A 22,519-nucleotide genomic window follows, 5' to 3' on the forward strand; every position below is an offset into this window, starting at 1 on the left:
CAGATGTTTGCTAGGAAATCGCAAAGGGTATTCCTCTTATCAGAACCGGTCCGGGAGACCTGATCTTCAGTTCTTGTGCTACTAAAGGTCTAAGCTTGCCCTGGAATGAGGTATCTGGGTTTAGTTCCTCATATGGGGGTTTAGTTCCTCATATGGGGGTTTAGTTCCTCATATGGGGGTTTGGTTCCTCATATCGGGGTTTGGTTCCTCATATCGGGGGTTTGGTTCCTCATATCGGGGGTTTGGTTCCTCATATGGGGGGTTTAGTTCCTCATATCGGGGGTTTAGTTCCTCATATCAGGGGTTTGGTTCCTCATATGGGGGGTTTAGTTCCTCATATCGGGGGTTTAGTTCCTCATATCAGGGTTTGGTTCCTCATATCGGGGGGTTTGGTTCCTCATATGGGGGGTTTAGTTCCTCATATGGGGGGTTTAGTTCCTCATATCGGGGGTTTAGTTCCTCATATCAGGGTTTGGTTCCTCATATCGGGGGTTTGGTTCCTCATATCGGGGGTTTGGTTCCTCATATGGGGGGTTTGGTTCCTCATATGGGGGGTTTGGTTCCCCATATAGGGGTTTGGTTCCTCATATGGGGGGTTTGGTTCCTCATATGGGGGGTTTGGTTCCCCATATGGGGGTTTGGTTCCCCATATGGGGGTTTGGCTCCTCATATCGGGGGTTTGGCTCCTCATATCGGGGGTTTGGCTCCTCATATCGGGGGTTTGGCTCCTCATATCGGGGGTTTGGCTCCTCATAGCGGGGGTTTGGTTCCTCCATATCAGGGTTTGGTTCCCAAATATCGGGGTTTAGTTCCCCATATCAGGGTTTGGCTCCCCAGCTGTAAATATAAAGGATGCTCATAAAACTCATAGCCCCAGCTTCGGAATTTTAACCACAATACCGGGCACTTTCTCCCCCTTCTTGCCCAGGACAGTTTACAGCTTTCAGCGCTGTCGCACCTTGAATGACAATTGCGCGGTCGTGCAGCACTGTACTCAAACTTTATCATTTTCTTCCCACAAATAGAGCTTTACTTGGTATTTGATCACCTCTGCGATTTTTTTTTTTTGCTAAACAAACTAAAAAAATGTAAACACTTTTGAATTTTTTTTTTGTTTCTTAGTTTCTGTCATAAAATTTAGTTTTCCCCTTCACTGACAGATACTAATGAGGCGGCACTGATATGTAGAATTGATGGTCACTGATATGCAGCTCTGATGGGCACCAATAGGCGGCACTGATGGCCACCTATAGGCGGCACTGATAGGTGGCACTGATGGGCACTGATAGGTGGCACTGATGGGCACTGACAGGCGGCTGTGATGGGCACTGACAGGCGGCTGTGATGGGCACTGACAGGCACTGATGGGCAGCACTGATGATAGATGCTCATAAATTACTGACATGTAATACTGCTGGGCACTGATTGGCACTGCGGTGGGCACTGGCAGTCTTTTATTATGGGGACACTGATTGGCACTGGCAGTCTTTTTATTATGGGGATACTGCTGGGCACTGATTGGCACTGGCAGTCTTTTATTATGGGGACACTGCTGGACACTGCCAGTCTTTTATTATGGGGACACTGGCAGTCTTTTATTATGGGGGCACTGTGGTGGGCACTGGCAGTCTTTTATTATGGGGATACTGCTGGGCACTGATTGGCACTGCGGTGGGCACTGGCAGTCTTTTATTATGGGGATACTGCTGGGCACTGATTGGCACTGCGGTGGGCACTGGCAGTCTTTTATTATGGGGATACTGCTGGGCACTGATTGGCACTGCGGTGGGCACTCGCAGTCTTTTTATTATGGGGACACTGCTGGGCACTGATTGGCAGGTGATTATCAGCACATCCCCCCCTGTCAGGGAGTGCCACTGATCGGCTGTTATGACATGACGGTACTTGTACATCAAGACATCGCTTGTATATCAAGTCAAATATTATTAAAATGTTTAGCTTGTCTTGCAAAACGCTCTCAAACCAAGGTTTTACTGTATAACAGAGAAGAGAGGCGCCTCCAAGTGTAGCAACATTAAATGTATCCATATTGCTACACTTAGAGGCGCCTCTCTTCTCTTTTATACTCGGTTGTGACACAACGCTACTTGTATATCAAGACATCGCTTGTATATCAAGTGAAACTTTATTTAACAATGTTGCTTGTCTTGTAAAACGCTCTCAAACCAAGTTACTCTCAAACCAAGGTTTTACTGCACGCTGTATCGCAGTCGTCATTGCTGTACAAAGAGTGTATAACGGTGACTTTAGTGTCAGCTGATCAGCTCCTGTGTGGCCTGATTGTCACTGCTAGAGCGACGTTCCTACTGATAAGCGATCGCGTGATAAAGCGCCTCAATTCTGTCTGATATAACGCATGTGATACACAGGCTTGTCCGCGGTCCAGAAGTTTAGTTTGTAAACAAAAGTTTAGTTTGTAAACAAAAGTTTAGTTTGTAAACAAAAAATGTGTCTGTTAAAAAATAAATATAAAATCCATTATTCATTTTATAGTTGGTCTAAAGCCTCGTACACACGATCGGACTTCCATCGGACAAATCCGTGGATTTTTGTGCGAAGGGCGTTGGCCGAGAACAGGCGGCAGAACTTTTTCAGCCAACATTCACCAAATCGCGTTGTTTTTCAGCCCTTTAGCGCCACCCTTTGGGCAACTTCTGCTATTGTTGTCTGATCTTTAGCATTGGTTCGGAGCATGCGTGTTTGTACTTTGGATTTTAGTTTGACGGACTTGTGTTACACACGATCGGATAATCTGACGGAACACATTTGTTGTCGGACAATTTGAGAGCGTGACTATCCAACATTTGTTGTTGGAAATTCTGACAACAGTTGTCCGATGGAGCGTACAGACGTCCGGATTATCCGACAAAACGCATCGGACAATTGTTGTCGGAATATGCGATTGTGTGTACGGGCCTTTAACCACTTCCTTACTGGGCACTTAAGCCCCCATTCACACCTAGGCGTTTTGTCGCCTGTAGTGTGACGCCGCAGCAGCCCCGAGACGCTGGAGGGATGATTTCACATTGACCTCTATGGAGATGGTTCACATCTCCACGCCGAACGCCGTACGCCTGCCGCCTGAAAAAAAGTCCCGGACCTTTTTTTCAGGTGGCGTTCGGCATAGGAGATGTGAACCATCTCCATAGAGGGGGTGAGGCTGCATTCAGAATCGCCGCAATTTTGTCGCCGCAAATCGTGGTACAAAACGCCGCAATGTGTCGCCGCAATTCGCGGGACAAAACGCTGTTATTTTGTACGCCTAGGTGTTAATGCAGCCTAAACCCCCCTTCCTGCCTAGACCAATTTTCATCTTTCAGCGCTGACGCAATTTGAATGACAATTGCGCGGTCATACAACGCTGTACCCAAATGATGTTTTTATGATTTTTTCCCCACAAATAGAATTTTCTTTTGGTGGTTTTTGATCACCTCTGCGTTTTTTTATTTTTCACGCTATAAACAAAAAAATACAGAAAATTTTGAAAAAAACATATTTTTTTTTAATTTTTGCTATAACAATATCCCATTTTAAAAAAAAAAAAAAATACTTTTTTTTTCTCAGTTTAGGCCGATACGTATTCTTCGACATATTTTTGGTAAAAAAAAATCGCAATAAGCGTTTATTGATTGGTTTGCGCAAAAGTTATAGCGCCAAAGTCGCATCGGTGTGATCTCTGTTATGGCAGTAGCTGCTGTCATAACCCAGGTATTCATCTCTTCAGTGAGCAATCCGATTTGCGATAATGGTGGTCTCTGCGGTGGATTCGCGGCGAGATCACCGTTGGCGACGGAAGAGGGGGCCCGCCGCTCTCCCACGCCGGTAGCGGCGAAGGCGATCGGGTCCTTATCATGGCTGGGCATGGAGACAAGTGAAGGGAAGATGGCCCCCACCCGTCTCCATACCATAGCAGGGCGGAAGTGACGTCAAAACATTGCGCCCATATTTTTTTTTGTCTTCTTCTTTTTTTTTTTTTTTTTTTTTTGTGTAAATATGAGATCTGAAATCTTTTTGACCCCAAATCTCATATTTAGGAGGACCTGTCATTCGTTTTTCTATTACAAGACATTTATAGGAATAAAAGTGACACAATTTTTATTTTTTAAAAACCTGTGTGAAAATAAATAAAATAAAGTAAAATAAGTAAAAAAATGTATTTTTTTAAAGCACCAAGTCCCAACGAGCTCACGTGCAGAAGCGAACGCATACGTGAGCAGCGCCCGCATATTCAAACCACACATGTGAGGTATCGCCGCGATCGTTAGAGCGAGAGCAATAATTCTAGCCCTAGACCTCCTCTGTAACTCAAAAGATGCAACCTGTAGAGTTTTTTTAAACGTCGCCTATGGAGATTTTTAAGGGTAAAATGTTTTTGCCATTCCACGAGCGGGCGCAATTTTGAAGCATGACATGTTGGGTATCACTTTACTCGGCGTAACATTATCTTTTACAATATAGAAAAAAATTGGGCGAACTTTACTTTTTTCTTATTTTTTTTATTCAAAAAAGTGTATTTTTTTAAAATAAAAGTGCGCTTGTAAGACCGCTGTGCAAATACGATGTTGCGTAAAGTAATGAAACGACCGCCATTTTATTCTCTAGGGTGTTAGAAAAAAAAATGCATAATGTACGAGGGTTCTAAGTAATTTTCTAGCAAAACAAAATTGTTTTTAACTTGTAAACAACGAGTCTGAAAAAGAGGCTCGGCAAAACCTGGTGCAGCTCTGCCTAGAAACCAATCAGCTTCCTCTGGCTCAATTCATCTTTGACAAATCAATCGTGTAATCTGATTGGTTTCTTTGCACCAGAATTTTCACTCTCCGGTTTTAGTAAATCGCCCCCCATGTATGGTCAGTATGCTTCTAGCAGAGTAGTCTCACCGCTAGCACGTTTACATGACCAATATAAACCTATTATGAATCGTGTATTTGTTTTTCTGCCAATCATGCCTTTATTGATCCCGAATGATCAGCTGCCAAAGTGTATTGATCTGCCCCTCCCCCAGAATGTGCATCATATTGTTCCTAATACAGAGACTGATCAGATGACAGAGCTCAGGAGCGTACCCTCCCCCCCCCCCTCCCCTCCTATGGAATGACCCGCAGCCCAGCCCATCACACCACCACCGGCCCTCTGCCTATTGGCTGCCTTTGACCTTTCACCCTCTCCCAAAACACTGAATAGCTGTCATGTTGCAGCTTTGTGTCAATGCCTGGACGCAGCTCTTCACCTACGCTGTAAGTAAATGTTCCCATCTGATGTTATGGCAGCCTAGTGGGTGAAATCCCGGTGATTTGGCTTGTATTTATTTATATAGGTTCATGTATGACATTTATATTGTGAGATGTATTTATTGTCACCGCAAATATGGTTAGACTTCCGGCAAATGACTTTAGACTAGAGAAGCTTTTCTCAACCAGGGTTCCTTCAGAGGATGCTGCAGGTTCCATGAGCAGGGGGGAAGATTGATCACACTGACCACCAAGGTAAGGGGTCACGTCTACACTGACCGCCAATGTAAGGGGTCCCCTTACATTGGCGGTTAGTGTAGACGTGACCCCTTACATTGGCGGTCGGTGTAGACGTAACCCCCTTACATTGGCGGTCGGTGTAGACGTAACCCCCTTACATTGGCGGTCGGTGTAGACGTAACCCCCTTACATTGGCGGTCGGTGTAGACGTAACCCCCTTACATTGGCGGTCGGTGTAGACGTGACCCCTTACATTGGCGGTCAGTGTAGACGTGACCCCTTACATTGGCGGTCAGTGTAGACGTGACCCCTTACATTGGCGGTCAGTGTAGACGTGACCCCTTACATTGGCGGTCAGTGTAGACGTGACCCCTTACATTGGCGGTCAGTGTAGACGTGACCCCTTACATTGGCGGTCGGTGTAGACGTGACCCCTTACATTGGCGGTCAGTGTAGACGTGACCCCTTACACCGACCGCCAATGTAAGGGGTCACGTCTACACCGACCGCCAATGTAGACGTAACCCCCTTACATTGGCGGTCGGTGTAGACGTGACCCCTTACATTGGCGGTCAGTGTAGACGTGACCCCTTACATTGGCGGTCAGTGTAGACGTGACCCCTTACATTGGCGGTCAGTGTAGACGTGACCCCTTACATTGGCGGTCAGTGTAGACGTGACCCCTTACATTGGCGGTCAGTGTAGACGTGACCCCTTACATTGGCGGTCGGTGTAGACGTGACCCCTTACATTGGCGGTCAGTGTAGACGTGACCCCTTACACCGACCGCCAATGTAAGGGGTCACGTCTACACCGACCGCCAATGTAGACGTAACCCCCTTACATTGGCGGTCGGTGTAGACGTGACCCCTTACATTGGCGGTCAGTGTAGACGTGACCCCTTACATTGGCGGTCAGTGTAGACGTGACCCCTTACATTGGCGGTCAGTGTAGACATGACCCCTTACATTGGCGGTTAGTGTAGACGTGACCCCTTACATTGGCGGTCAGTGTAGACGTGACCCCTTACATTGGCGGTCAGTGTAGACGTGACCCCTTACATTGGCGGTCAGTGTAGACGTGACCCCTTACATTGGCGGTCAGTGTAGACGTGACCCCTTACATTGGCGGTCGGTGTAGACGTAACCCCCTTACATTGGCGGTCGGTGTAGACGTAACCCCCTTACATTGGCGGTCGGTGTAGACGTGACCCCTTACATTGGCGGTCAGTGTAGACGTGACCCCTTACATTGGCGGTCAGTGTAGACGTGACCCCTTACATTGGCGGTCAGTGTAGACGTGACCCCTTACATTGGCGGTCAGTGTAGACGTGACCCCTTACATTGGCGGTCAGTGTAGACGTGACCCCTTACATTGGCGGTCAGTGTAGACGTGACCCCTTACATTGGCGGTCGGTGTAGACGTGACCCCTTACATTGGCGGTCAGTGTAGACGTGACCCCTTACACCGACCGCCAATGTAAGGGGTCACGTCTACACCGACCGCCAATGTAGACGTAACCCCCTTACATTGGCGGTCGGTGTAGACGTGACCCCTTACATTGGCGGTCAGTGTAGACGTGACCCCTTACATTGGCGGTCAGTGTAGACGTGACCCCTTACATTGGCGGTCAGTGTAGACGTGACCCCTTACATTGGCGGTCAGTGTAGACATGACCCCTTACATTGGCGGTTAGTGTAGACGTGACCCCTTACATTGGCGGTCAGTGTAGACGTGACCCCTTACATTGGCGGTCAGTGTAGACGTGACCCCTTACATTGGCGGTCAGTGTAGACGTGACCCCTTACATTGGCGGTCAGTGTAGACGTGACCCCTTACATTGGCGGTCGGTGTAGACGTAACCCCCTTACATTGGCGGTCGGTGTAGACGTGACCCCTTACATTGGCGGTCAGTGTAGACGTGACCCCTTACATTGGCGGTCAGTGTAGACGTGACCCCTTACATTGGCGGTCAGTGTAGACGTGACCCCTTACATTGGCGGTCAGTGTAGACGTGACCCCTTACATTGGCGGTCGGTGTAGAAGTGACCCCTTACATTGGCGGTCGGTGTAGACGTGACCCCTTACATTGGCGGTCAGTGTAGACATGACCCCTTACATTGGCGGTCAGTGTAGACGTGACCCCTTACATTGGCGGTTAGTGTAGGGGTCCCGCGATCGCTCCCCGGAACTGAAGAACGGGGAGAGCCGTGTGTAAACACAGCTTCCCCGTTCTTCACTGTGGCGGCTGCATCGATCCTGTCATCCCTTTTATAGGGCGACACAATCGATGACGTCACACCTACAGCCACACCCCCCTACAGTTGTAAACACACACTAGGTGAAACATAACCCCTTCAGCGCCCCCTGTGGTTAACTCCCAAACTGCAACTGTCATTTTCACAATAAACAATGCAATTTAAATGCATTTTTTGCTGTGAAAATGACAATGGTCCCAAAAATGTGTCAATATTGTCCGACGTGTCCGCCATAATGTCGCAGTCACAAAAAAATCGCTGATCGCCGCCATTAGTAGTAAAAAAAAAAAAAAAATTTATAAAAATGCAATAAAACTATCCCCTATTTTGTAAATGCTATAAATTGTGCGCAAACAAACCAATAAACGCTTATTGCGATTTTTTTTTTTTTTTTTTACCAAAAATATGTAGAAGAATACGTATCGGCCTAAACTGAGGAAAAAAAATATATTTTTTATATATTTTTGGGGGATATTTATTATAGCAAAAAGTAAAAAATATTGAATTTTTTTCAAAATTGTCGCTATTTTTGTTTATTGTCAGTTAAAGCGACGCAGTGCCAAATCGCAAAAAGGGGCCAGGTCCTTTACCTGCATTTTGGTCCGGGGCTTAAGTGGTTAACCACGTTACTCGCAATCCGAGGTTTGATAAAGTACATGTTTGTGTATTTTTGTAACCAGTATGGTTCTTGTGTATGGCCTTGTTTTGTGGTTGTTGTTCTTGTTGATCCTCAAAGTGGCCTCACATTTCAGCACTAAAGTTGAAAACATAAAATGTCCCGTTATTTCTATGAAGTTCATGTTGATCCTGCCAAGTGGTCCCGTGTTGTTTTCTTGCCGTGACTCATAGCTCGTGTTCTCTCTTCGGTGGTCCTGTCATTTTCCCATGTACTTTTTGCCATCATTGGCCGGAGATTTCTGTACAGAGGCCACAACTGAGTTTCTTGTTGACACATTCCCAGGTCCCTCAGGACAGATGGAAAAGGACAGATCTCATCCAATGAGACGTCATCCTGTGATTGAATAGAATTACATGTACCATCCTAGCAGAGAATTGGGGCAAGGAGCAGTGAGCCCAGGGTTGTGGGCAAAACATGGAAATTGTCCATGTCTTCAAGTGACCCTGTGTTTTGGCAGAGCAAAGTCACGTGACAGTGACGCAACGCGTAGGATACGGACACCGGAAGTGACGCAAACAGGTCTCGAGCACGCCGCTTGTTTCATTCAATGATTTTTTTATGTCATTTTAAATGTGAGTACTTTCTTTATTTAACCACTTGTCCATATGACGTCCTCGACTTTGTGCGGTGATATCTGAATGATGGGTGCAGCTACAGGCATCATTCAGATATCGCCGTCTTCAGCCGCCGATTCTGTGCACGATAAGAATGATCAAAGCGGCGGAGCTTGATCATTCTTATAGGCAGCGGGAGGGGACGTCCCCCCCCCCCCCTCCCGCCGCCATCCGGTGCTTCTCTGGGCTCTCCCGTGCCTCAGGGGCCCGGAGAGCGAATCGGTCGGCGCTGCCTGGAAAGCATAGAGATGACTGGTGACCAGATGGTCACCAGTCATCTCTATGACCGTCGGAGGCCCGGGCGCGACGTTATGAATACAGCACTTGCCTCTCTAACTTATGGCGGCGTAGCGTATATGAGATACGCTACGCCTGCCTAACGTTAGGCACGTCTTTTTTAATCCAGCTATATAACTTTTGTGCAAACCAATCAATAAATGCTTATTGTGATTTTTTTTACCAAAAAAAACGTAGAAGAATACGTATCGGCCTAAACTTAAGGAAAAAAATGATTTTTTTTAATATATTTTTGGGGGATATTTATTATAGCAAAAAGTAAAAAATATTGAATTTTTTTCAAAAGTATCGCTCCATTTTTGTTTATAGCGCAAAAAATAAAAACCGCAGAGGTGATCAAATACCACCAAAAGAAAGCTCTATTTGTGGAAAAAAAAAGACGTCAGTTTTGTTTGGGAACCACGTCGCACGACCGCGCAATTGTCAGTTAAAGCGACGCAGTGCCGAATCGCAAAAAGTGGCCTGGTCTTTTTAGCTGCATAATGGTCCGAGGTTGAAGTGGTTAAGAGACCCTGTCACCTTGCTCATTAAAGTGGAGCTCCAGTCTCTTAAGTGAAAATTAAGTCAGCAGCTACAAAAACTGTAGCTGCTGACTTTTAATAGTCTATGTCACAATCCAGCGGACTGCTTAACCCAGGCGGTTTCTCCCTGTGTCATCTCCCGCCGGCATCTTTTCTATGGGCACTTGGGTGTGACCCGCTTGCGACTTCACAGTCAGGTACCCACTGTGCATGCGTGAGCGGCACTGCGCACAGTGAATGGTCCTGCAGTCTTCTGGGACCTGTCAGAGATGACTTTAGGAGGGAAGGGGAACTTCTGCTTCCAATCGCCTAGGCCCATGATGGCGAAACTTGGCACCCCAGATGTTTTGGAACTACATTTCCCATGATGCTCAAATACACTGTAGAGTGCATGAGTATCATGGAAAATGTAGTTCCAAAACATCTGGGGTGCCAAGGTTCGCCATCACTGGCTTAGGCAGTCGGAGCAAAAGTGGGATTGGGAACCGCCCCCCTCTCCTCCTGGCGGTCACGAGCATCGGCACCCCCGCAGTGCAGCTGGCGCACGTCGCTTAGAGGAACCGACGTACAGCTATGACAACTCGCGGAATTGTGGCGACCTGACCGCTGTATGACGGCGGATGGTCGGCAAGTGATTAAGTCCTAATGATAACCAAAATCGCCCAAATGGCCCTGATCAAAAGTTTCCACCCCCTGGAATGTTTGGCCTTGGTACAGACGCATCAGGTGACACGCAGGTTAAAATGAAAGATTCATTTCCAACATCTTTGGCTTTTTAACCGCTTAACGCCCGCCGCATGTACATATACGTCTACAGAATGGCACGTACAGGCAAATGGGCGTACATGTACGTCCCTGCCTTTCCGCGGGTCGGGGGTTCGATCGGGACCCCGCCCCGGTACATGCGACGGTCGGAAACCCGCGGGGAGCGATAAGGGACGAGGGAGCGGCTATTAGTTTCTAGCCGCCCCCTCGCGATCGCTCCCCGGAGCTGAAGAACGGGGAGAACCGTATGTAAACACGGCTTCCCTGTGCTTCACTGTGGCGGCTGCATCGATCGAGTGATCCCTTTTATAGGGAGACACAATCGATGACGTCAGACCTACAGCCACACCCCCCTACAGTTGTAAACACACACTAGGTGAACCCTAACTCCTACAGCGCCCCCTGTGGTTAACTCCCAAACTGCAACTGTCATTTTCACAATAAACAATGCAATTTAAATGCATTTTTTGCTGTGAAAATGACAATGGTCCCAAAAATGTGTCAAAATTGTCCGAAGTGTCCGCCATAATGTTGCAGTCACGAAAAAAATCGCTGATCGCCGCCATTAGTAGTAAAAAAAAAAAAATGTATAAAATTGCAATAAAACTATCCCCTATTTTGTAAACGCTATAAATTTTGCGTAAACCAATCGACCAAAAATAGGTAGAAGAATACGTATCGGCCTAAACTGAGAAAAAAATAAATTTATATATATTTTTGGGGGATATTTATTATAGCAAAAAGTAAAAAATATTGATTTTTTTTCAAAATTGTTGCTCTATTTTTGTTTATAGCGCAAAAAATAAAAACCGCAGAGGTGATCAAATACCACCAAAAGAAAGCTCAATTTGTGGGAAAAAAAGGACGTAAATTTTGTTTGGGAGCCACGTCGCACGACCGTGCAATTGTCTGTTAAAGCGAAGCAGAATTGCAAAACCTGGCCTGGGCATTTAGCTGCCTAAAGGTCCGGGGCTTAAGTGGTTAAATGGCAATTGGTATCTGTGCATACATAGTCAGTGAGTTTGTTGGCTCTTTCGTGGATACACTGATCGGAATAGATACTGAGCCATATGGAGCATAAAAGAACTGTCATAAGACCTGCGTAACAAGATAATGGAACTTTTATAAAGATGGAAAAAGAGCCTTGAATATGCCAGCCAGTACTTAAGAAGTGGCAAATTTGAGGAACTCTTGATATCAAGCCAAGGTCAGGGCAACCATAAGCGCTATGTTTGGAGAGGGGTCAACAAGGCCTATAGTATTTTCTTTAAAAATGGTACATAATATATTCCCAATTCTCCAAGGGTATATAAACGTGTATGCACAAATGTCTATATATCCTTTGTTGTAGGACTTTCTGTCACTTCCTGTATGTTGTGCAGAATAGGAGAGCGCTGTTCCTCTGGTGACCCGTCGCTGGGAAGATGCGGCTTCCTCGCGTTTCCCTGGTTTTGTGTTACAGTGTTTAGCTGTTTTTGTTGTTTAGAAAGATCAGAAATAGCTTGGCTGGTTTCCTGCTGGTGTGAATGTCTTGTTCTGTGCAGAGGGCACTGTGTACATGGAGCGCTGAGGGGAGATGAAGGAGTTCGCAGTCACGTGACACGGCGGTGCCAGGCAGGACCAGCAGCAGAGCCTGTACTGGGGACGGGAGTCGTTGTTCGGTCCTTACCTGCGTCTACATCTGACTGTTCTGACCGGCGACTGATCTACCATGGCTGCTCAGAAAGGTGAGTCGGGTACAGAATGGGTCCCGATATATACAAGGTACAGATGGCGTGGCATTTGCTTGCATTGGAAACATGTTTAACCACTTTCATACCGGGCACTTACGCACCTTCCTGCCCAAGCCAATTTTCAGCTTTCAGCGCTGTCGCAATTTGAATGACAATTGCGCGGTCATGCTACACTGTACCCAAACAAAATTGACGTCCTTTTTCCCCCACAAATAGAGCTTTCTTTTGGTGGTATTTGATCACCTCTGCGATTTTTTATTTTTTGCGCAACAGCTAAAAAACGACCAAAAGTTTTTTTTATTTTTTTCTGTTAATTTTTTTGTAAATAAGTATGTTTTCTTCTTCAATTATGGGCACTGATATGGCGGCACTGATAGGCACCAATGAGGTGGCACTGATGGGCACCGTTAGGCGGCACTGATTGCCACTGATAGGCGGTGCTGGTATGCTGCACTGGTGGGCACTCATGGGCGGCACTGGTGGGCACTCATGGGCGGCACTGGTGGGCACTCATGGGCGGCACTGGTGGGCACTCATGGGCGGCACTGATGGGCACTCATGGGCGGCACTGATGGGCACTCATAGGCGGCACTTATGGGTGGCACTGATGGGTACTTATGGGTGGCATAGATGGGCACTGATAGGTGGGCACTGGGCATAGATGGGCACTAAGAGGTGGCACTGAGGGACACTGGGTGGCACTGATGGACACTGAGGGGTGGCACTGATGGCATTGCTGGGCATCATTAGTCAGTGCCCATGTTGCCAGTCAGTGCCCATTTGTGGGCACTGATTGGCATTGATTGTTTGTTTATTTTTTTGTTGTTTTTTGCTCCAATTGGCAACCGGGGGGCACTCCCTGGTGGTCCAGTGTTGGCATCCGAGGGGGGGGGCTGCGCTGATAAACAATCTGCGCGAACCCCCCCCTGTCAGGAGAGCCGCTGATTGGCTCTCCTCTACTCACGTCTGTCACATCGTCTGTTTACATCGTGATCAGCTGTGATTGGACACGGCTGATCACGTGGTAAAGAGCCTCCGCCGGAGGCTCTTTACCGAGATCGGAGATGCAGGGTGTCAGACTGACACCCCGCATCACCGATCGCCGCGTGACCCCACGGGCGCGCACCGGCATGAAATCCTGCAGGACGTCAATAGATGTCCAGTCAGGCTTCCCGGACGTCAATTGTATATTGACTGGGCGGGAAGTGGTTAATGGGGTTGTAAAGCTTCGTGTTTTTTCACCTTCATGCATTAAGGTGAAAAAACACCTTGCACTCTCCGGCCCCCCCGAGCCCCGGTTTTACTTGCCTGAGCCCCGAATTTTCGAGGGAGTCGTTCTCCCCATGGCTGATCGGCTCTTCATTGGATAGATTGATAGCGCGGCCATTGGTTCCCTCTGTTGTCAATCAAATCCAATGAAGTGGCCACTGGGGGGCGGGACCGAGTCATACAATCGGCAGCTATGGACGCCGATTGTATGACACGGGAGAGCGCCCGCAAGGTAACCCCCTCGGTAGAGTGCTTCTTAGAGGGGGTTATTTAATGCAGAGAGGACCCGCGAGAGCCACCGTGGGCACCCAGAAGAGGAGGATCAGGGCCACTCTGTGCTAAACTAACTGCACAGTGGAGGGAAGTATGACATGTTTTGTTGTGTGTTTTTTTTTTTTTTTTTTTTTTAAGTGAACCTTTAATGTCACTTTAAGTTAAAGTGATATTAACCCCTCAGTTTTTAGGCAGATGTAATCGCTTACAGAGTATGCAATTTGTTTATATTTTAAAGTGATATTAAAGGCTCGTTTTTTTTTTTTTTTCAAACAACAAGCATGCCATACTTACCTGCTCTATGCAGTGGTTTTGCACAAAGCAGCCTGATCCTCCTCTTCTCTGGGCACTTGCTGACACTCTTGGTCCGTCCCTCCTTCCCTCAGAGCAAACGGCATGCTGTGGGGGCTCCTGAGGTGCTCTCCATGTGCATTCACTCAAAGAGCTGTGGCTCGGCCTCACCCCCTCTCTCCTCATTGGCTCACTGCCTGTGATTGACAGCAGTGGGAGCCAATGGCCTGCCACTGCTGCCTTAGATAGTGAAAAGGGCTTCTTCCCATGGGGGCACTTGTATGTGTGCTCACTTCTGCGTCCATTGTCGCAGACACAGACAGGTGACTCTGCGGCGCTTCCTCGTCAGTGGCTTTGATTGACAGCACTGGGAGCCGATGGCCCAGCAAAGCCAGCAAGACCCATAAGTGAGGGAAGAGTAGAGCTGCAGACGGGCACATCGCTGGATCGAATGAGGGCTCAGGTAAGTATAAGGGGGGGTGAGGGGGGATGCTGATGCCTAAACATTTTTTACCTTAAAAGAGAAGTATGGGTTTTGGACTTTTTTACAGATTCATACTTGCCTGGGGGGATGCAGCATCGATCTGATTCACTGCCCGATTCCCTACGGCGCATGCGCGAGTCGCGCAGCGCCGTCCTCACTGGTCCCCGTTGTGTTCTGGGAGCCGATTTGTTTCCCTGAACACAGCGGGCGGGGGCGGGAAGTAACGCACTACCCACAGAATCCCTGCAGTGATGACTCCCGAAAGTGGGTGCAAATACCTGTCTTAGACAGGTATCTGCACCCCCCTCCCCCCTGAAAGGTGTCAAATGTGACACCGGAGGTGGGAGGGTTCCGATGAGCGGAAGTTCCACTTTAGGGTGGAGCTCCGCTTTAAGGTAAAAAATGTTTAGAACCACTTTAACCCCTTTGCCAATGTGACTGCCGTGATTGGCTGTCCACAGCAGCCATATGATTGGAAAACGCCAGATTGTAAGAAGCGTTCGGGAGTTTTTCATGAGCCGCCAGAACAGGCGCTCTTGGCACAGCTCTATCAACGCTAATGCTTGCAAATATGCGGTCCATCAGTGGCAACGCCTGGCCTCCTGAGCGGCCGTATATTTGCGCACGCTTGAGGGTTACAACGTTGATCCTTCCAAGAATGTCTTTGTTGGGGTTCTTCCTGTTATGGGGTGACGGCTCGCCATAGATGGATGGAAATTTGGCCTTTTCTTCAGGAAGAGTCACCGCTGTCAGAACACAATGTCCCAGAAGTGAGGATTCCTCCAGCCACATCGCTTTTCTACATGAAGGAATCTGTTTTTGTTTTGTTGTTTTTGTTTGGATCAGTCCAGTGGCTGATTAAAAAAGGTAATCTATATGGCCAGCTTATGTCTTTTTCTACCATTGTTTCCCTGCGCTGTCATGTATGACTACAAGTTGTGATGCCGACACTTGGCATGGCACACTGTTGTCCTGATCAGGGACCCTCCCTGAGAATTGCTATGCAGCCTCGGGTAGAGCAGGTGCCAATGTAAGGGAAATATTCTTCCCACCGACCACCAATGTAAGGGGAATATTCTTCCCACAGACCACCAATGTAAGGGGAATATTCTTCCCACAGACCACCAATGTAAGGGGAATATTCTTCCCACCGACCACCAATGTAAGGGGAATATTCTTCCCACAGACCACCAATGTAAGGGGAATATTCTTCCCACAGACCACCAATGTAAGGGGAATATTCTTCCCACCGACCACCAATGTAAGGGAAATATTCTTCCCACCGACCACCAATGTAAGAGGAATATTCTTCCCACCGACCACCAATGTAAGAGGAATATTCTTCCCACCGACCACCAATGTAAGGGGAATATTCTTCCCACCGACCACCAATGTAAGAGGAATATTCTTCCCACTGACCCCCAATGTAAGGGGAATATTCTTCCCACCGACCCCCAATGTAAGGGGAATATTCTTCCCACCGACCCCCAATGTAAGAGGAATATTCTTCCCACCGACCACCAATGTAAGAGGAATATTCTTCCCACCGACCACCAATGTAAGAGGAATATTCTTCCCACCGACCACCAATGTAAGAGGAATATTCTTCCCACCGACCACCAATGTAAGAGGAATATTCTTCCCACCGACCCCCAATGTAAGAGGAATATTCTTCCCACCGACCACCAATGTAAGAGGAATATTCTTCCCACCGACCCCCAATGTAAGGGGAATATTCTTCCCACCGACCACCAATGTAAGAGGAATATTCTTCCCACCGACCACCAATGTAAGAGGAATATTCTTCCCACCGACCACCAATGTAAGAGGAATATTCTTCCCACCGACCACCAATGTAAGAGGAATATTCTTCCCACCGACCACCAATGTAAGGGGAATATTCTTCCCACTGACCACCAATGTAAGAGGAATATTCTTCCCACTGACCCCCAATGTAAGGGAATATTCTTCCCACCGACCACCAATGTAAGAGGAATATTCTTCCCACTGACCACCAATGTAAGAGGAATATTCTTCCCACCGACCACCAATGTAAGAGGAATATTCTTCCCACCGACCACCAATGTAAGAAGAATATTCTTCCCACCGACCCCCAATGTAAGAGGAATATTCTTCCCACTGACCCCCAATGTAAGGGAATATTCTTCCCACCGACCACCAATGTAAGAGGAATATTCTTCCCACTGACCACCAATGTAAGAGGAATATTCTTCCCACCGACCACCAATGTAAGAGGAATATTCTTCCCACCGACCACCAATGTAAGAAGAATATTCTTCCCACCGACCCCCAATGTAAGAGGAATATTCTTCCCACTGACCCCCAATGTAAGAGGAATATTCTTCCCACTGACCACCAATGTAAGGGGAATATTCTTCCCACCGACCACCAATGTAAGGGGAATATTCTTCCCACCGACCCCCAATGTAAGAGGAATATTCTTCCCACCGACCCCCAATGTAAGGGGAATATTCTTCCCACTGACCCCCAATGTAAGGGGAATATTCTTCCCACCGACCCCCAATGTAAGGGGAATATTCTTCCCACCGACCCCCAATGTAAGAGGAATATTCTTCCCACCGACCACCAATGTAAGAGGAATATTCTTCCCACCGACCCCCAATGTAAGGGGAATATTCTTCCCACCGACCCCCAATGTAAGAGGAATATTCTTCCCACCGACCCCCAATGTAAGGGGAATATTCTTCCCACCGACCACCAATGTAAGAGGAATATTCTTCCCACTGACCCCCAATGTAAGGGGAATATTCTTCCCACCGACCACCAATGTAAGGGGAATATTCTTCCCACCGACCCCCAATGTAAGGGGAATATTCTTCCCACCGACCACCAATGTAAGAGGAATATTCTTCCCACCGACCACCAATGTAAGGGGAATATTCTTCCCACCGACCACCAATGTAAGAGGAATATTCTTCCCACCGACCCCCAATGTAAGAGGAATATTCTTCCCACCGACCCCCAATGTAAGGGGAATATTCTTCCCACAGACCACCAATGTAAGAGGAATATTCTTCCCACCGACCACCAATGTAAGGGGAATATTCTTCCCACTGACCCCCAATGTAAGGGGAATATTCTTCCCACTGACCACCAATGTAAGAGGAATATTCTTCCCACTGACCACCAATGTAAGAGGAATATTCTTCCCACCGACCCCCAATGTAAGGGGAATATTCTTCCCACTGACCACCAATGTAAGAGGAATATTCTTCCCACCGACCCCCAATGTAAGAGGAATATTCTTCCCACCGACCCCCAATGTAAGAGGAATATTCTTCCCACCGACCACCAATGTAAGAGGAATATTCTTCCCACCGACCCCCAATGTAAGGGGAATATTCTTCCCACTGACCACCAATGTAAGAGGAATATTCTTCCCACCGACCACCAATGTAAGAGGAATATTCTTCCCACTGACCACCAATGTAAGGGGAATATTCTTCCCACCGACCCCCAATGTAAGGGGAATATTCTTCCCACCGACCACCAATGTAAGAGGAATATTCTTCCCACCGACCACCAATGTAAGGGGAATATTCTTCCCACTGACCACCAATGTAAGAGGAATATTTTTCCCACCGACCACCAACAAGCGGGCACTATTCCTCCCACTGACACCAACAATCGGGGGGCACTATTTTCTCCCACTGACACCAACAAGCGGGCACTATTCCTGCCGCTGACACCAACAAGCGGGCACTATTCCTCCCACTGACACCAACAAGCGGGCACTATTCCTCCCACTGACACCAACAAGCGGGCACTATTCCTCCCACTGACACCAACAAGCGGGCACTATTCCTCCCACTGACACCAACAAGTGGGCACTATTGCTCCCGCTGACACCAACAAGCGGGGGGCACTATTTTCTCCCTAATACCAAAGATGTGACAGTGTTTACTCCCACTGATCACAGTCCGGTCCCCCTAAAGTCTGAACAGTAAACTGGCCCTTTTGTGTAGAAAGTTTGTGTTCCTCAGTCGGGCTGCCCGACACCCCGGGTTTTATCTGGGTTCATCGTGGTGGGTGACAGAGCTGGAGCATGGTGAGGGTCATATTTGGGAACATGGGACACGGAGAACCCACAAAAAATAAGCTGGAGTAAGAAAGAACAGATGAGATGCATTCCAAGTAGAAACTGTAAAACACGTGAATGCAGATTGGACTTGTGAGCCCTGCCAAGTACAATGTGACAGTGCCAAGCAGTTGTCACACATGGCATCATAAACAAGGCACCATCCTCTGGAGATGTCACTTTTCTGATGGGCTGCCTCCAAGCACTGTGCCCTCCTCCTCCTCCCGCAGGTTTATAACTGGGCAGGAGGAGTCCACTTCTACAGTGAGATGGAACTATCCGATCCAGAGAAGTCCTACTAACAGAACGCCAGGGGACAGTTGTCACGGCAGGTAGGGGACACGGGCAGTGCCAAGTCCTTTAGCCGGGTTATCTCTCTACTCCTCTCCTATATCTATACTGTATCTGGTGGCTCTGTTTTTCTCTTCTAGCCTGTCGGCTTTTCTTCATGGTGTGTTCGCTCTCTCGCGCTCTCTCTCTTCCGCTCTCTCTCTCTCTCTCTCTTCCGCTCTCTCTCTCGCTCTCTCTCTCTCGCTCGCTGTCTCTCTCTCTCGCTCGCTGTCTCTCTCTTGCTCTCTCTTGCTCGCTGTCTCTCTCTTGCTCGCTGTCTCTCTCTCGCTCGCTGTCTCTCTCTCTCGCTCGCTGTCTCTCTCTCTTGCTCTCTCTTGCTCGCTGTCTCTCTCTTGCTCTCTCTCTCTTCCTCTCTTGCTGTCTCTCTCTTGCTCTCTCTCTCTTCCTCTCTTGCTGTCTCTCTCTTGCTCTCTCTCTCTTCCTCTCTCGCTGTCTCTCTCTTGCTCTCTCTCTCTTCCTCTCTCGCTCGCTGTCTCTCTCCTGGTGACCTTTCCTCTCTTTTCTTTCTACACTGTGTTCTCAGAAGTTGTAAACCAGAGATTCTGAGAGTGTAGCTGATCTCCAGATGTGTTGGGTTGGGGGAGGATTGTATTGCTGTTGCTTCACTCTACATCGGCCTTTCTAAATCTTTTTATTAAGGAGGCACCCATGAAATCATTTTCTGGTGTCGGGGGAACTTAACCACTTAAGACCCGGACCAAAAGGCAGGTAAAGGACCCAGACAGTTTTTGCGATTCGGCACTGCGTCGCTTTAACTGACAATTGCGCGGTCGTGCGACGTGGCTCCCAAACAAAATTGCCGTTCTTTTTTTCTCATGAATAGAGCTTTCTTTTGGTGGTATTTGATCACCTCTGCGGTTTTTATTTTTTGCGCTATAAACAAAAATAGAGCGACAATTTTGAAAAAAATGCAATATTTTTTACTTTTTGCTATAATAAATATCCCCCAAAAATATATAAAAAAAAAAAACATTTTTTTCCTCAGTTTAGGCCGATACGTATTCTTCTACCTATTTTTTAGTAATAAGCGTTTATCGATTGGTTTGCACAAAATTTATAGTATTTACAAAATAGGTAATAGTTTTATTGCATTTTTATTAATAATTTTTTTTTTTTACTACTAATGGCAGCGATCAGCGATTTTTTTTTTTTTTCGTGACTGCGACATTATGGCGGACACATCGGACAATTTTGACACATTTTTGGGACCATTGTCATTTTCACAGCAAAAAGTGCTATAAAAATGCATTGTTTACTGTGAAAATGACAATTTCTGTTTGGGAGTTAACCACTAGGGGGCGCTGAAGGAGTTAACCACTAGGGGGCGCTGAAGGGGTTAAGTGTGACCTCATCTGTGTTTCTAACTGTAGGGGGGAGGGGCTGGACGTGTGATGTCATTGATTTCCTTTCCCTATATCAGGGAACACACAATCAATGACAGCGCCACAACGAAGAACAGGGAAGGTGTGTTTACACAGCTCTCCCCGTTCTTCAGCTCCGGAGGACCGATTGCGGGACACCGGCGGCGATCGGGTCCGGGGGTCCCGCGGGCGCTTCGGACCGGGTCGCGTGCACGCGCGACCCCACGGCTGGGCTTAAAGGGCCACGTACAGGTACGTGGATGTGCCCAGCCGTGCCATTCTGCCGACGTATATCGGTGTGAAGGGGTCCTTAAATGGTTAAGGAGGAACCCTTGAAATCATTTTCTGGTGTTTGGGAACTTAAAGGGGTTGTAAAGCTTTGTGTTTTTTCATCCTATGCATTAAGGTGAAAAAACACCTTACACTCAAAGGCCCTGAGCCCCCGTTTTGCTTACCTGAGCCCCGAATCTCTGTGGGCACGATCCCGTGTCGTTCTCTGAACGGCTCCTCATTGAATGATTGATAGCAGCGCAGCCATTGGCTCCCGCTGCTGTCAATCAAATCAATGACGCGGCGCGGCCAAGTGATAAACTCGGCGGCTATGACACGGGAGCGCGCCCACAAGCTAACCCCCCCCCCCTTGGGAGAGAGCTTCCCAGAGGGGGGTTAGCTCTTGTGGGGAGGAGCCGAGACCCCAGAAGACGAGAATTGGGGCTACTCTGTACAAAACGAACTGCACAGTGAAGGTAAGTATGACGCCTCGTACACGTTTCCTGACGGGAAAACTGCCATGTATACTTTTGGTCAGGAAAAACAGCCGTGTGTAAGCGCCACTACAGTGTTTCCCAACAGGAAAACTGCGAGCAAAAACATGAGAACTTGTTCTCCTTTTTCCTGCCGCGATTCTCCGCGTTTTTTTGTTCGGCAGTTTTCTATGGGAAACACCATGGTGGAGCATACACACGGCCGGTTTTCCCGACCAAAGCTGTCATGGCAGTTTTCCTGTCGGGGAAAAACGGCCGTGTGTACAGGGGAAAAGCAACCGAGCAGGTTCTCGGTTTTCCCCTTGGTTTTCCCGGTGGACTTTTAACCGCCGGGAAAACCGATCGTGTGTACGAGGCATAACGTGTTTGTTATTTAAAAAATAAATACAAATTTAACCTTTACAACCCCTTTAATCATTTATTTATTACAGATACTATTATAGTGTTATCAATTTATGCAGAGCTTTACACATATGTGCCCCTGATCTAAAGGAGCTTACAATCTAAGGCCCCTAACACATTCATACATACACATACTAGGGCCAATTTAGACAGGAGCCAATTGACCTACCAGTATCTACAGCTTATGGTACATTACTTTGATGGCCAGTGGGACAGTCAATCCTTATATTTGTGATCGATGGGAAGAATGTTCCTTACATTGGTGGTCAGTGGGAAGAATGTCTCTTATGCCTCGTACACACGGTCAGACTTTTGACCGCCGTGAGTCCGTCGGAAGTCCAATGGAAAGAGAGAAAACAGATTCTCTATCTAAGGCCCGTCGGACTTCCTACAAAAAAAATGGAGGCTACACATGGCCAGACTTTCCGAGGGAAAAAAAAGGCTGTCTGACTTTTTTTCCTCGGAAAGTCCGGCCTTGTGTACGAGGCATAAGAGACATTCTTCCCACTCACCACCAATCTAAGAGACATTCTTCCCACTCGCCACCAATCTAAGAGACATTCTTCCCACTGATCACAAGTATAAGGATTGACTGTCCCACTGGTCACCAAAGTAATGTATCGTAAGCTGTAGATACTGGTAGGTTAATTGGCTCCTGTCTAAAGGGGCAATAGATTGGTGGTCAGTGGGAAGAATGTCTCTTAGATTGGTGGTCAGTGGGAAGAATATATCTTAGATTGGTGGTCAGTGGGAAGAATGTATTTTAGATTGGTGGTCAGTGGGAAGAATGTATTTTAGATTGGTGGTCAGTGGGAAGAATGTCTCTTAGATTGGTGGTCAGTGGG

At 47.5% G+C, this 22,519-nt stretch overlaps 1 protein-coding gene across 3 annotated transcripts in view; it reads left to right on the forward strand.

The window, feature by feature from the left end:
- LIPE (lipase E, hormone sensitive type) overlaps positions 1-22,519 on the forward strand; it is an 83,723-nt gene that overhangs the window by 25,488 nt on the left and 35,716 nt on the right. Inside the window, exon 1 of one of the 3 annotated variants that reach the window (XM_040327281.1) lies at positions 19,015-19,128. The exons of the other annotated variants lie outside the window; for them this stretch is intronic. The gene's annotated coding sequence lies outside the window, so the exon portion shown is untranslated. Of the gene's footprint in view, positions 1-19,014; positions 19,129-22,519 lie in introns of those variants that run through there. 3 annotated transcript variants of the gene reach the window in all.

The sequence above is a fragment of the Rana temporaria genome, chromosome 10 (assembly GCF_905171775.1).
Source record: "Rana temporaria chromosome 10, aRanTem1.1, whole genome shotgun sequence".
NCBI lineage: Eukaryota > Metazoa > Chordata > Amphibia > Anura > Ranidae > Rana > Rana temporaria.